This window comes from Bos taurus, chromosome 24 (assembly GCF_002263795.3).
Source record: "Bos taurus isolate L1 Dominette 01449 registration number 42190680 breed Hereford chromosome 24, ARS-UCD2.0, whole genome shotgun sequence".
In the NCBI taxonomy this organism is placed as follows: Eukaryota; Metazoa; Chordata; class Mammalia; order Artiodactyla; family Bovidae; genus Bos; species Bos taurus.
In genome coordinates, this window is record NC_037351.1 from 2,461,176 (window position 1) to 2,473,596 (window position 12,421).

General features: G+C 47.0%; 1 non-coding gene across 1 annotated transcript; it reads left to right on the forward strand.

Annotated features, from left to right (window-relative positions):
* Positions 1–6,155: 6,155 nt before the first annotated feature.
* On the forward strand, positions 6,156–6,290 carry LOC112444255 (small nucleolar RNA SNORA70). Its single transcript, XR_003032507.1, has one exon. It is a non-coding gene; the product is annotated as a small nucleolar RNA SNORA70 (small nucleolar RNA).
* Positions 6,291–12,421: the final 6,131 nt, after the last annotated feature.

Consider the following 12,421-nt stretch of genomic DNA (forward strand, 5'->3'; position numbering starts at 1 on the left):
CAACAGGAGGGCAGCCACCTTTCTAATATCTGGATAGTGTTGAGGAGGTCTGCAAATCTGGAAAACAATATAGCCATTACTAGGCAGCCAGTGTGCCCCTCCTGATGCATTGTGGGTCAGGGAGAGCAGTGTTTTGTAACCATGGAAACAAAATGAGTTTGAGAAGGCTGAAAGCAAACCTCCAGAATTCAGATTACCCTTTAAAGATGGCAGAGAGGGGGAAAGCTCTACACCACTTAACATACAGGAACTAGTTCTAGAATATGTAGAGTTTAATGAAATCAATTATTCTGGCTGTCTTGAGAAACAGGGAGAGACATGATCTGCAGAAGTATCTGATAAGTGAGCCTGCAGCCTTAAAGGGAGGCAAGATCAGCCAGGAAGCCTTCTCCCATCCTCTGACTTCATATCAAGGGTCTTGGACTCACTCTGTCTGTCTTTCCAGAAAGGTGTGCCATTCAGGAACTCCATGGGAAAGACTCTGCCCTCTCCAGCAGCTCAGTCCCCCACAGACCTCACCACGAGAAAACTGTCCCCACCAACCTGCCCGCCTCTCTCAGTAGACACCTCAGCAAGATGCATCAGGCCAAGGGACGTCCCTCGAGAGGCAATCCTTTCTTCCAATGGCCCCTTCCTGGGTGTTCTCAGGATTAGGATTGAGGGTCATGGTCAGATCCGATGGGTCCCAAGGGTCCTGTCCAGTCTCCGTGCCTTAGAGAAGCAGGGGCCACATCTGCTGTGCTGTCCTGGGCTTAGGAGCTTCAGTCATGTCTGACTCATGTGACACTATGGACTGTAGCCCACCAGGCTCCTCGTCCATGGTATTCTCCAGGCAAGAATTCTGGAATGGGTTTCCATTTCCTCCTCCAGGGAATCTGGACAACCCAGGGATCGATCCCGTGTCTGTACGCCTCCTACATTGCAGACGGATTCTTTACCACGAGCTACCAGGGTCCATTTGCAGAAACAGCTGTTTAGAGTCTACAGACCCCCCAAGGCCAAGGGAGCCCAGCCCTGACCCTGCGCTCTTGAGAGAGATGGACCGTGTTGTCACTTCACAACCCCACATGCTGCTCTGGTTTTCTTGCTTGTCCACCAAGATAAGAACCCCCAGCTGACGGGTAGTTTTCTTTTTTTAGTATATATGTTTCATCCAAGAGCGTTGGTCCTGTAGGAGCTTGTACATCATTATGGGACTAGAACTTGAAAAACACTTATTTACCTTATGATATTTGGTTTGTTTATTTAAATTTGATTTTGTTAAAGGCTCAGTACCATGTTTTAAAAATTATTTTTGGCTGCTCTGGGTCTCTGTGGCAGAGTGCACAGGCTCTTGGTTGCCCCGTGGCGTGTGGGATTTTCCCAGGCCAGGAATCAAACCTGCATTGAAGGCAGATTCTTAACCACTGGACCACCAGGGAAGTCTCAGTAGTTCTGTTTCTTGAGAGCAAAATCTTATTAGGTGACTTGGGCTGACTGACTTGGGGTGTGGGGTGCCCAGAACCTCCACATCTCTGCTGCTGCCGTGAACACTTTAGGCATAAGTGGGCAGGAAGCAGAGGGGCTGGGAAGGGGAGCATACCCCGCTTTTTTCCTGGCCCAGGAGCCGAGCCCTCATGGACAGGGGTAGCCAGACCTGACCTGGGCTTCTCCCGAGGACGCGGTGTGAACATCGATTCTGTGAGAGTGTAGCTGAGGAAATAGCCCGAAATGCCACAATTATGGTTCATCTGTTGCTATGGTATTTCTGTGGCCGGTTTGGCTCCATGGATGTCTTGATTATTCTCAATACTCATTTATAGAACTCTCTGCTCATCACCGTGGGCTCTGACCCTGTCTTCACAGGGTGCTCTGGTAACAGACCCCCATTAGCATCAGCACCATCTCTCAACGCACAGGAAGCAGGTGTTGTTTCAATAACGAAAATCAGGGAAAGTGAAAGAAAAGACATAAGACAAAGGACATTATCATTCTAATAATGGAAGCTCAGCTTTAGGTTAAATTACAGTTGACATAAATTGATGTTTTGATGTCAAAAGACACCATTTGATAGCATTGAGGTTTTGACATCTAGTTGGGGGCACAGTTGAGAGGAAACATTGTTTGAAGAACAGGTGACTTATTTTAAATGGAGGCACAGTGAGGCTAAAGTAGGACATTGCCAACAACCTCGGCTCTTAGGCCTCTGGTCTCCAAAGAAACTGTGGAGAAAACGAACCGATTCACAGTGCAGTCTTTTATGTACCAGAGCCTATGTTCAGAGAATGTTTACAAGTTAGGAATAATTATGTATGTATAAATAATATTAAAATACCATAATAGTGTGACCAATAAAAAAGGGAAAAAAATGAAACTTCCTATTGGTAAACAAATTACTGTGTATTCACGCAACAGGATTCTACGTGCCTGTGTGTACTACGTTGCTTCATTCGTGTCTGACTCTTGGCAACTCCATGGATGGTAGCCCACCAGGCTCCTCTGCCCATGGGATTCTCCAGGCAAGAATACTGGAGTGGGTTGCCATGGCCTCCTCCAAGATATGTTCCCAACCCAGGGATCAAACCTGTGTCTCTTGTGTCTTCTGCATTGACAGGCATATCCTTTACCACTAGTGCTACCTGGGAAGCCCATCGAATTCTATATCACAGTGGAAATGAGTAAGAGTTATGTGCATCAACAACCGCAGACAGCATTCCAATCAAACAGGAAAGAAAGAACAAAGCGCTTACAATATTGCACTACTTATGGAGACTTCAAAACTATGCAAGACTAAGCAGTATAAGGTTTGAGGGTGCATTGCTATGTATAAGAATTACAAAGAAAACTAAGTGAATAAGAATCACAAAATTAAGTGAATAAGGAACAAACACACACACATATATGAACAAATCAACTATGACCTTCAACAATATTGGTCCAATTCTAACACTTAAGCTAAGTGGTTGGACTGAGATGCTCGTAAGATTATTCTTTGTATCTCGTCTGCTTTTGATACCTCCTTTGGGTTTGTGAACCACAGTATTGGCCATCGACTTGCTTTCTTTCTCTACTTGCAATCCTTGATTTTCCCCTTGTCCAGCCTGGGCTGTCCCAGCGCTTGCCTCCCATCTTCACAGAAGATGACTCCCTTGGCTCAGAGGATATGCTCTGCACAAGAGAATTATAAATGATTCCCAACGCCCATGATTACCATTCAGTAATAATGAGAGTAACTAAGTGGCTGAATTCACAAATATATGAGTTTCTGTCTTAAAAAAAAATGCAACCGTGAACCAGAATGATAATGATTTATAAATTTTTCAACAGAAGATATTGGCAAAGTCATACAAATTAGAGGATCTTTACTGACTGTCTTCCTTTATATGATTTTTCTGGAATACGACAAGATCATATTAGAGAGTTACTGTACAGGTTTCCTTCCTGTCTGATGTGGAACTGAGGCGGTTCAGTTCAGTTAGGTTCAGTCACTCAGTCGTGTCTGACTCTTTGCGACCCCACAGACTGCAACACGCCAGGCTTCCCTGTCCTTCACCATCTCTGGGAGCTTGCTCAAACTCATGTCCATCAAGTTGGTGATGCCATCCAACCATCTCATCCTCTGTTGTCCCCGTCTCCTCCTGCCTTCAGTCTTTCCCAGCTTCAGGGTCTTTTCCAATGAGTCAGTTCTTTGAATCAGGTGGCCAAAATATTGGAGTTTCAGCTTAAGCATCCATCCTTCCAGTGAATATTCAGGACTAATTTCCTTTAGGATGGCCTGGTTTGATCTCCTTAAAGTCCAAGGGACTCTCAAGAGTCTTCTCCAACACCACAGTTCAAAAGCATCAATTCTTCAGCGCTCAGCTTTCTTTATGGTCCAGCTCTCACATCCATACACGACCACTGGAAAAATAGCTTTGACTAGACAGAGCTTTTTCAGCAAAGTAATATCTTTGCTTTTAAATATGCTATCTAGGTTGGTCATAGCTTTTCTTCCAAGGAGCAAGTGTCTTTTAAAGTTATGGCTGCCGTCACTATCTGCAGTGATTTTGGAGCCCAAGAAAATACAGTCTGTCACTGTTTCCACTGTCTCCCCATCTATTTGTCATGAAGTGATGGGACCGGATGCCACGACCTTCGTTTTTTGAATGTTGAGCTTTAAGCCAGCTTTTTCACTCTCCTCTTTCACTTTCATCAAGAGGCTCTTCAGTTCCTCTTCGCTTTCTGCCGTAAGGGTGGTGTCATCTGTGTATTTGAGATTATTGGTATTTCTCCCGGCAATCTTGATTCCAGCTCGTGCTTCATCCAGCCTCACATTTCATATGGTGTACTCTGAGTATAAGTTAAATAAGCAAGGTGACAATACACAGCCTTGACGTACTCATTTCCCGATTTGGAACCAGTCCATTGCTCCATGTCCGGTTCTAACTGTTGCTTCTTGACCTGAATGCAGATTTCTCAGGAGGCAGGTAGGTGGTCTGGTATTCCCATCTCTTTAAGAGGCAGAGGTACATAAAGAAACTTATTTAAGGTCATAAAACACTGAGTGTACCCAGGGACTCAGTCTCCAAATAATGGGCCAGCCCAACCCATCCCCAGCCTCTGCTCTCCCCTCTAACACATCACTGTGAGAGGGAGAACCAGGTGGAGTCTGGCAATGGTTCTAGCACAAAGAGCACTGACTTGGGAGGCGATTGATCTGGGTTTAAGCGTTGAATTTATAATCTACAATCTCAGCCACCTGCTATGGAAGAACCATCTCTCTTTGTGGGATGGTATATTTTAATACCTTGGTGAGCAGGCGGAATTCCCAACTAGATTCATCCACAAAGGTTTACGTGCAGAATCTGAGGTGATCTAATTGTAGCCCAATCAGCAATGGCAGTTGCTTGCTTGGCTTTTTCTCCAAAGGTGCCCCTTTCAATACCACAATCTTTTAGTTCTTCCAGCATTTGGGGGCAGGCACCCATTAAGTGCTCAGTTCAGTTCAGTCTCTCAGTCATGTCTGACTCTTTGCAACCCCATGAATTGCAGCACGCCAGGCCTCCCTGTCCATCACCATCTCCCGGAGTTCACTCAAACGCACATCCATTGAGTCGGCGATGCCATCCAGCCATCTCATCCTCTGTCGTCCCCTTTTCCTCCTGACCCCAATCTCTCTCAGCATCAGAATCTTTTCCAATGAGTCAACTCTTCACATGTGGTGGCCAAAGTACTGGAGTTTCAGCTTTAGCATCATTCCTTTCAAAGAACACCCAGGGCTGATCTCCTTTAGAATGGACTGGTTGGATCTCCGTGCAGTCCAAGGGACTCTCAAGAGTCTTCTCCAACACCACAGTTCAAAAGCATCAATTCTTTACCGCTCAGCTTTCTTTGTAGTCCAACTCTCACATCCATACATGACCACTGAAAAAACCATAGCCTTGACTAGACGGACCTTTGTTGGCAAAGTAATGTCTCTGCTTTTCAATATGCTATCTAGGTTGGTCATACTTTTATTCCAAGGAATAAGCGTCTTTTAATTTCATGGCTGCAGTCACCATCTGCAGTGATTTTGGAGCCCAGAAAAATAAAGTCTGACACTGTTTCCACTGTTTCCCCATCTATTTCCCATGAAGTGATGGGACCAGATGCCATGATCTTCGTTTTCTGAATGTTGAGCTTTAAGCCAACTTTTTCACTCCCCACTTTCACTTTCATCAAGAGGCTTTTGAGTTCCTCTTCACTTTCTGCCATAAGGGTGGTGTCATCTGTATATCTGAGGTGATTGATATTTCTCCCGGCAATCTTGATTCCAGCTTGTGCTTCTTCCAGCCCAGCGTTTCTCATGATGTACTCTGCATAGAAGTTAAATAAACAGGGTGACAATATACAGCCTTGACGTACTCCTTGTCCTATTTGGAACCAGTCTGTTGTTCCATGTCCAGTTCTAACTGTTGCTTCCTGACCTGCATATAGGTTTCTCAAGAGGCAGGTCGGGTGGTCTGGTATGCCCATCTCTTGAAGAATTTTCCAGTTTGCTGTGATCCACACAGGGTGCTAATCCTCCTGTGAACGCCTTGTGGCTTTTGCCTGTGAGGGGCTTTCAGTAGGTGCCTGGGGCAGCAGTAGACAGTAAAGAAGAAACCAAGATGATAAGGGTTATGGTGACCCCGAATCTTTAAAAAGAAGAAGGCTGTTGGCAGCCAATTAAGCTGACTGTGCTCTTTTCCCCATGGGGACCCAGTGTGCAATGGCTGCAAACAACAGCCTTCTTGGTAGCGTATGCAGCTTGTTACCCATACAGGTTGCCCTAAGGGACCTTGGAGACAACTCTTTCCAGTGGGCCTTCATGACTGGCATGCTGGCCCCAGTCTAGCCTCCAGACAGGTGTGTGTGGTGCCTTTGGAAAGCCCAGGGGCACATCAGCCAAGTCATAATGTCCATCCGCACCAAGCTACAGAACAAGTAGCATGTGTTCTTGGCCTCTACGGGGCCAAGTTCAAGTTCCCTGGCCGCCAGAAGATCTCATCTCCAAGTGGGGATCTACTAAGTTTCATGCGGATGAATGTGAAAACACGGTGGAAGAGAAGCCATCCCGGTAGCTGTGGAATCAAATAGGTCCCTAACTGTGCCTTTTGGACAAATGGGGCCTGCCCTCAAGAAAGCCTGGTCGCTGTCCCTTCCTTACTCAAGCCCAGCAATAAACCCTACTTTCCTGTCCAAAAAAAGAAGGCTGGGAAACATCTCAAGCCCCATCTTTGTCAGCAACACTAAGAAGCAGAGTAGCCCGATCACTTCCAGGAAGCAAGCCTACCTTTGCTGGGCAGCCTTCTCTCATGATCAGACCCCGTTCTCCTGGTGCTTTCCTCCTGGGGCCCAGCCTCCAGTGCAAACCCATCTGCTAGTCAGTATTCTGATCACAACTGGGACAATTCTTTGCAGCTATCTAAAGTACAAGAAGTTCACTAGTGGGGGATCAAATACAGGGAGGGCCACAGGCCTGCCTGAGGACTCAGAAGCTGCCAAGAATCCGGAATTCTAGGGGGTCAAGGCACAGGAAGCAGCAGGCTCTCTCTTTGCATGAAAAGTCTGGCCAACAATACAGCGGATAACAATACAACAACTGTGAACAGATCCTAAGCACCACTTCCCGTCAATGAGTCAATGGGATCCTGCGTGGGAGCGTCCAGCAGGTCCTGCCGGGGGTCTGGCCTGAGGTCTTGCCATTTGGGAGAAGGAAAACAAGGTCACTTTTCCTTTCGACTTTGGTATCAGGAACTAGGACTCTGTATCAGGTGATGGGTTTTCACTAAAACCTCCTAGACTACAGGCCTCCAGGCTCCTCTGTCCATGGGATTCTCCAGGCAAGCATACTGGAGTGGGTTGCCATGCCCTCCTCCAGGGGATCTTCCCGACCCAGGAACAAAACCCGAGTCTCCCGTGTCTCCTACATTGGCAGGAGGATTCTTTACCCACTGAGCCACCGGGAAACCCACAGCCAAATTGGGATAGTTGTTTCCTTGTCTGAAATCTCCCTAAAAGCACAGATCGTGCTTTGTTCAACACTTAACCTGTGGTTGTTTGTAAGGTGCGGTTTTCCATAAGAGACTGTGTCTTTTATTTCTGGGAAAGTCCCACATAAAATAAATGTGTCGAAGGAAAAAGAGAATAACAATACTATAGCCTATAAGGCAGGTACAATTATCCTCATTCCCACAGTACAAACGGGAAAAGTGAGTCTTCAAGAGTAAGTCATTTACTAAAGTTCACATAAAAAGTAAGTGAATAATCGGGCGTAAACGCAGGTTTCCAGGAAGTCCTGAGCACTGATTGTGGTGGACCTGGTCACTGGCCTTTAGGGTCTGGACCAGTTTCCTGGAGCTGGTTCACAGCCTGGGCGATACCACGCTGGCGGCGTCAGTACACCAAGATGTATGCTCTCACAGGCCTGGAGGCCAGGAGGCCAGGACGCAGGTGTCAGCAGAGCCAGCTCCGCCTCGCCCCGGGGGAGAACCTGTGCCAGGCAGATCCTTGGAGCTCCTTGGCTTGTGGACCCACGCCCCCATCTGAGCCCCTGTCATCATCACACGGGCCCCTCCTTGGCCTCCAGTTCCCCTCCTCTCTTCTCATAGGATGTTGTTGTTCATTGTTCAGTCACTAAGACGTGTCCGACCCTTTGCGACCCCAAGGACTGCAGCACACCAGGCTCCTCTGTCCTCCACCATCTCCCAGAGCTTGCTCAAACTCATATCCATCGAGTTGGTGATGCCATCCAACCATCTCATCCTCTGCTGCCCCCTTCTCCTCCTGCCTTCACTCCTTCCCAGCATCAGGGTCTCTTCCAGTGAGTTGGCTCTTAGTATCAGGTGGCCAAAGTATTGGACATTCTTATAAGGATACTGGTCACTGTAAACAGGGCCCATGCTAAACCAGGATGACCTGATCTTACCTAGTGCATCTTCAAAGACCTTATTTCTGAGTTAGATTACATTTTGAAGTTCTGGATGGACAGGAATTTGTGGGGACACTATTCAACCCAGTTCAGAGTCTCCCAGATCTGGACTAAAGGTCTTGGCCCCTCCCTGGCTTTGTGACCTCACCGTCCTCACTCCCATGGCAGTTGTGATGTCTGGCGCAGGGGACAGTACATCCTGGTTTGCCCCAAACGGTCCCTGCTGCCCTGACATCCCTTTAACATTGTCCCGTTTGAACAATAAATTACGCAGTCACTCCACATGTGTGAAAGTCTAACTCACAGGAGGCTCTAAACAAGTAGCACTGTCTAATATCAGAAGAGGTGGCATTCAGGGACGGGACCACAGGTTTGGTAAAGGCTTTCTGTCACCAGGAGGTGAAGGCTGAGCCCACAGTTAACAGCTTCAGCTACAAACCAGAAAGAACCATTTGTGTGAGGAGTGTGGAAAGGAGGATAAATCACGTGCTGGTTGGAGTGTGCAGAACTCTCCCTGTGGACCCAGACTCATGGGTGTATTTAAGTCGACAGTTAAAAGGGCGGGGGGTGGGGCGGGTGGCGGGAGGGACGGCTAAAGCTCATCCCCACTTCTCTGGCTTGGCACAGTCAGGCAAACAGCGCAGCTTCCAAAGTCTGCTCAATTCCTGAATGTATTGTGAAGACATTTCCCAAATCGAAGTTCATGACACTCAAGTGGGGGTAATTCCAGCTTTTCAAGACAGAGTCTAAATCACTTTCGTTTCTTATTTGTAAAGTGACCTAATTTGATTCTTCCACTAGTTCGCACAGCAAGTGTCTTGAACTTTTTCTGCATCAGAATCAGCCCCATGTTTGCCAGAAGTACAGTTTCCAAGACCCTTACCCAGACCTACTGAAGACAAGCATTCAGGGTGGAGCACAGAGGACCCTCACTTTGAAACAGCATCCCTGGTGATTCTCTGCTCATTCACTAGGAGGGGAAGCTGCAACCTCAGGGCACTTGTGATTCAGCTTGGACAGGAAGAAAGGGGGCCCTAGCTGGCCCGACCAGCTAGGGCCCAGCACACTGCCTTTACCTATTAATATTTATCACCAAATGTGGATTCAGAAACAATCCTGAGACTCTTGAACACTTTTTCTCTTATCTCCTTAAATATTGAACTTAATGATGCCTTCCCATCTTCAAATCAACTAAAAGGAAAGTGTAATTTTTCTCTGTGGCTTTGTTGTTGTTATTATTGTTTAGTTGCTAAGTCCTGTACGGCTCTTGCAACCCGGTGGATTGTAACCCATGACTCCTCTGTCCATGGGATTCTCCAGGCAAGAATACTGCAGCAGGTCGCCATTTCCTTCTCAGGGCATCCTCCTGACCCAGGGAATGAACCCAAATCTCCTGGGTCTCCTGCACTGCAGGCAGATTTTTTTACCACTGAGCCATGCGGGAAGCTCCTTCTATGGGTATATTAGAATGCAAAATGAGGACATCGAATTCTACCACAAACCTGAAGAAAGGTTATATCAAAGATAATGTGTGATAATAAAGGGTAAAGATTTTTCCACTCTGAAAGCACTTATTCACAAAGGATCAGGTTGTTGGTCTTGTTCCAAGGCCTTCCAGAATAATAATAGTTAAAAACACAAAGAGTAAAATGTATATAAAAATGCAACAACACACAGGTTAAGGTTTTCCCCACCGACATGTACTAAGTGGATTACTCTGGAAACTTAGCCCCCCACTGAATCTATTTCATAGAAAAACATAAAATGTTTACAAAGTCCTCCTACATCTCCCAGGGACTTAAATTTCAACTCACACCATGCTGTTTTTAAGCCCTGAGGTCAAGCAGGAAGAGATTTCTTTTATGTTGGAAAGGAATCAAGGGGTTTGGGCATATTTTAGCTCATCTTTCATTTCCAAGCACTCCTTAGACATTAATAAGTGTAATCCCCTAATTTGGCAAAGAAACCCAGCCCCCTCGATATCAGGCCTTTGCCTGGGCTTGAACAAAGAGGGTAAGACTGCCCCAGATCCAGGAGGGGCCGTGACTCCCCAAACCTTTGCCCACCCTCGTTCCCCAAATTACAACTTTTCAGTTAGGAAATTAAAGAAAAGAAAAATATTTAAAATGCAATCATAAGTGTGTCTGTGCATCATTAAGGATGGACCTTTTTCTTGTCACTTTCAAAACTTTAAATGTGAATTTTTCTTCTAACTGCTGGATGTCATTCTTCTGGGAAAAAAAGGGGAGCGCTTTAAGAACCCGAAAATGAGGCTTCCACCTAATACTAATTTTCTTCTTAGTTATAAAGGCTATTGTTTGTTTGAACAAAGAGAAATAGGAGCTATTAGCAGCTGTTTACATTATAGGAATGAGGGCACAGAGGGGGGAGGGGAGGGAACCTTGCTCACTAATGAGCCGGGGACAGGGGTTACTTGGAAACTGTGGGCCCCCGAAAGGAAAGCGGCCACTCATATCTTCTAGTCCTTCCATCCAACCAATATGCTGTATTGATTATTATTGTTAAATGCCACCAACATATTTTAGATAGATTAGGTTTAGTGTTAGAATTTAGATTAAACAAGCAGAGTCTGATTTTCAAAACCAAAAACCAAAACCAACATAGCACCCTAGAACTCTGGGAGCAAACACCCTGGAGCCAGGCTGAGCACACAGGGCAGCCACGTGGGGGTCTCCACCACCCAAGGAACCCTGGCTCCTCAGGAGGGGCCGCAAAACAGGCCCTCAATAAGTATTTATAGAACAAATGAGTGAATGAATTTCGCTTGAATTAAACATGACTCGTCCACGCCTGGCATAATTCCTTTTCATTCCAGTGAACGGAAGCCCGGCTGAGAGCAGGGAAGTTCCCTGAGCTGCCCAGCTGCCTAGGGGCTTTTCCGGCCTGGGCCAAGGCAGGAGGAAGCCCCAACTAACTCATAGTCACTCCTCAGAATACTTTTATTAAAGGGGAAAAAATCACCAATGATGATATCCAGTGACAAGCTTCTGCCACCCACACATTCCACGTTCCACCTGGCCATGAGCTGGTTTCAGTCTCAGGGCACAAGCAACACAAGTCAGAATTTTTTTTTTTTCTTTTAATCTTTGGGGAAGAAACAGAAAAGGAGGAGAAAGCAGAGTAACAAGTGCAGATTAAATATGAGGCAGGTCCAGGCTTTTGATACCACTGTGTTTAACTCACCAAATAATCAGAGCATTAAATGCAGGCATAATTTGTCAGCAAGCTCCCTCCATTGTTCCCTGAAGCATGCGGGGTTGGGGGGGGGTGTGGGCTAATTCAATTCACGTGGGAATCGGTGTTTACATCCACGAGTCCTAATGGAAGGGCACACCATTTTCAAACTGGAACAAATAAATCATAATGCCCTTTGCCACTAAAACCGGGGACCTTGCGATGCCTCTCTCTTGGTGGACGAGCTACATTTGGAAGGACGTTGTTTTCTTCAGTGTGGAAATCTCCACTTGCTGGCTACTGCAGCAAGTCCCAGAAGGTTAGTTTTTGAAGAAGCCTCCAGGAGACGCGGACTCTGCTCTCTGCCTCTCCCTCACGACTTTACCTTTTTTTTTTTTTTTTCCTAAGACACTTTCATTTGTTGCCTCTAGAAAGCCAGGTGCATGGCAGTCCATCTCTCCGGCGGAACCCTGTTTCATGGTGGGGCACCCACAGCGTGCAGGCTGTGGGCAGGGGCTGCAGAGGAGGGCTGCGGGGAAGAGGGGACGCCGCCTGGGGACCCGCGGTCGAGTCCCCGGCCCACCTCTTTGGGCCGCCCTGAGCTAGGAGGGAGTCGGCTTTTCCACGACACGCACTGACCAATCTTCAGAGATTTAAAAATCCCTTCTGTGAGCCCAGCCTTCCCCTTGGCCGCCCAGAACAAGCGAGCTCCCAAAGGTTCCAGAAGCTCCGGGCAAACCGCGTTTGCACAAAATGGGGGCGTGAAGGGGGAGGGAGGATGGGGGAGGGGGAGGGGGAGGATGGGGGAGGGGGAGG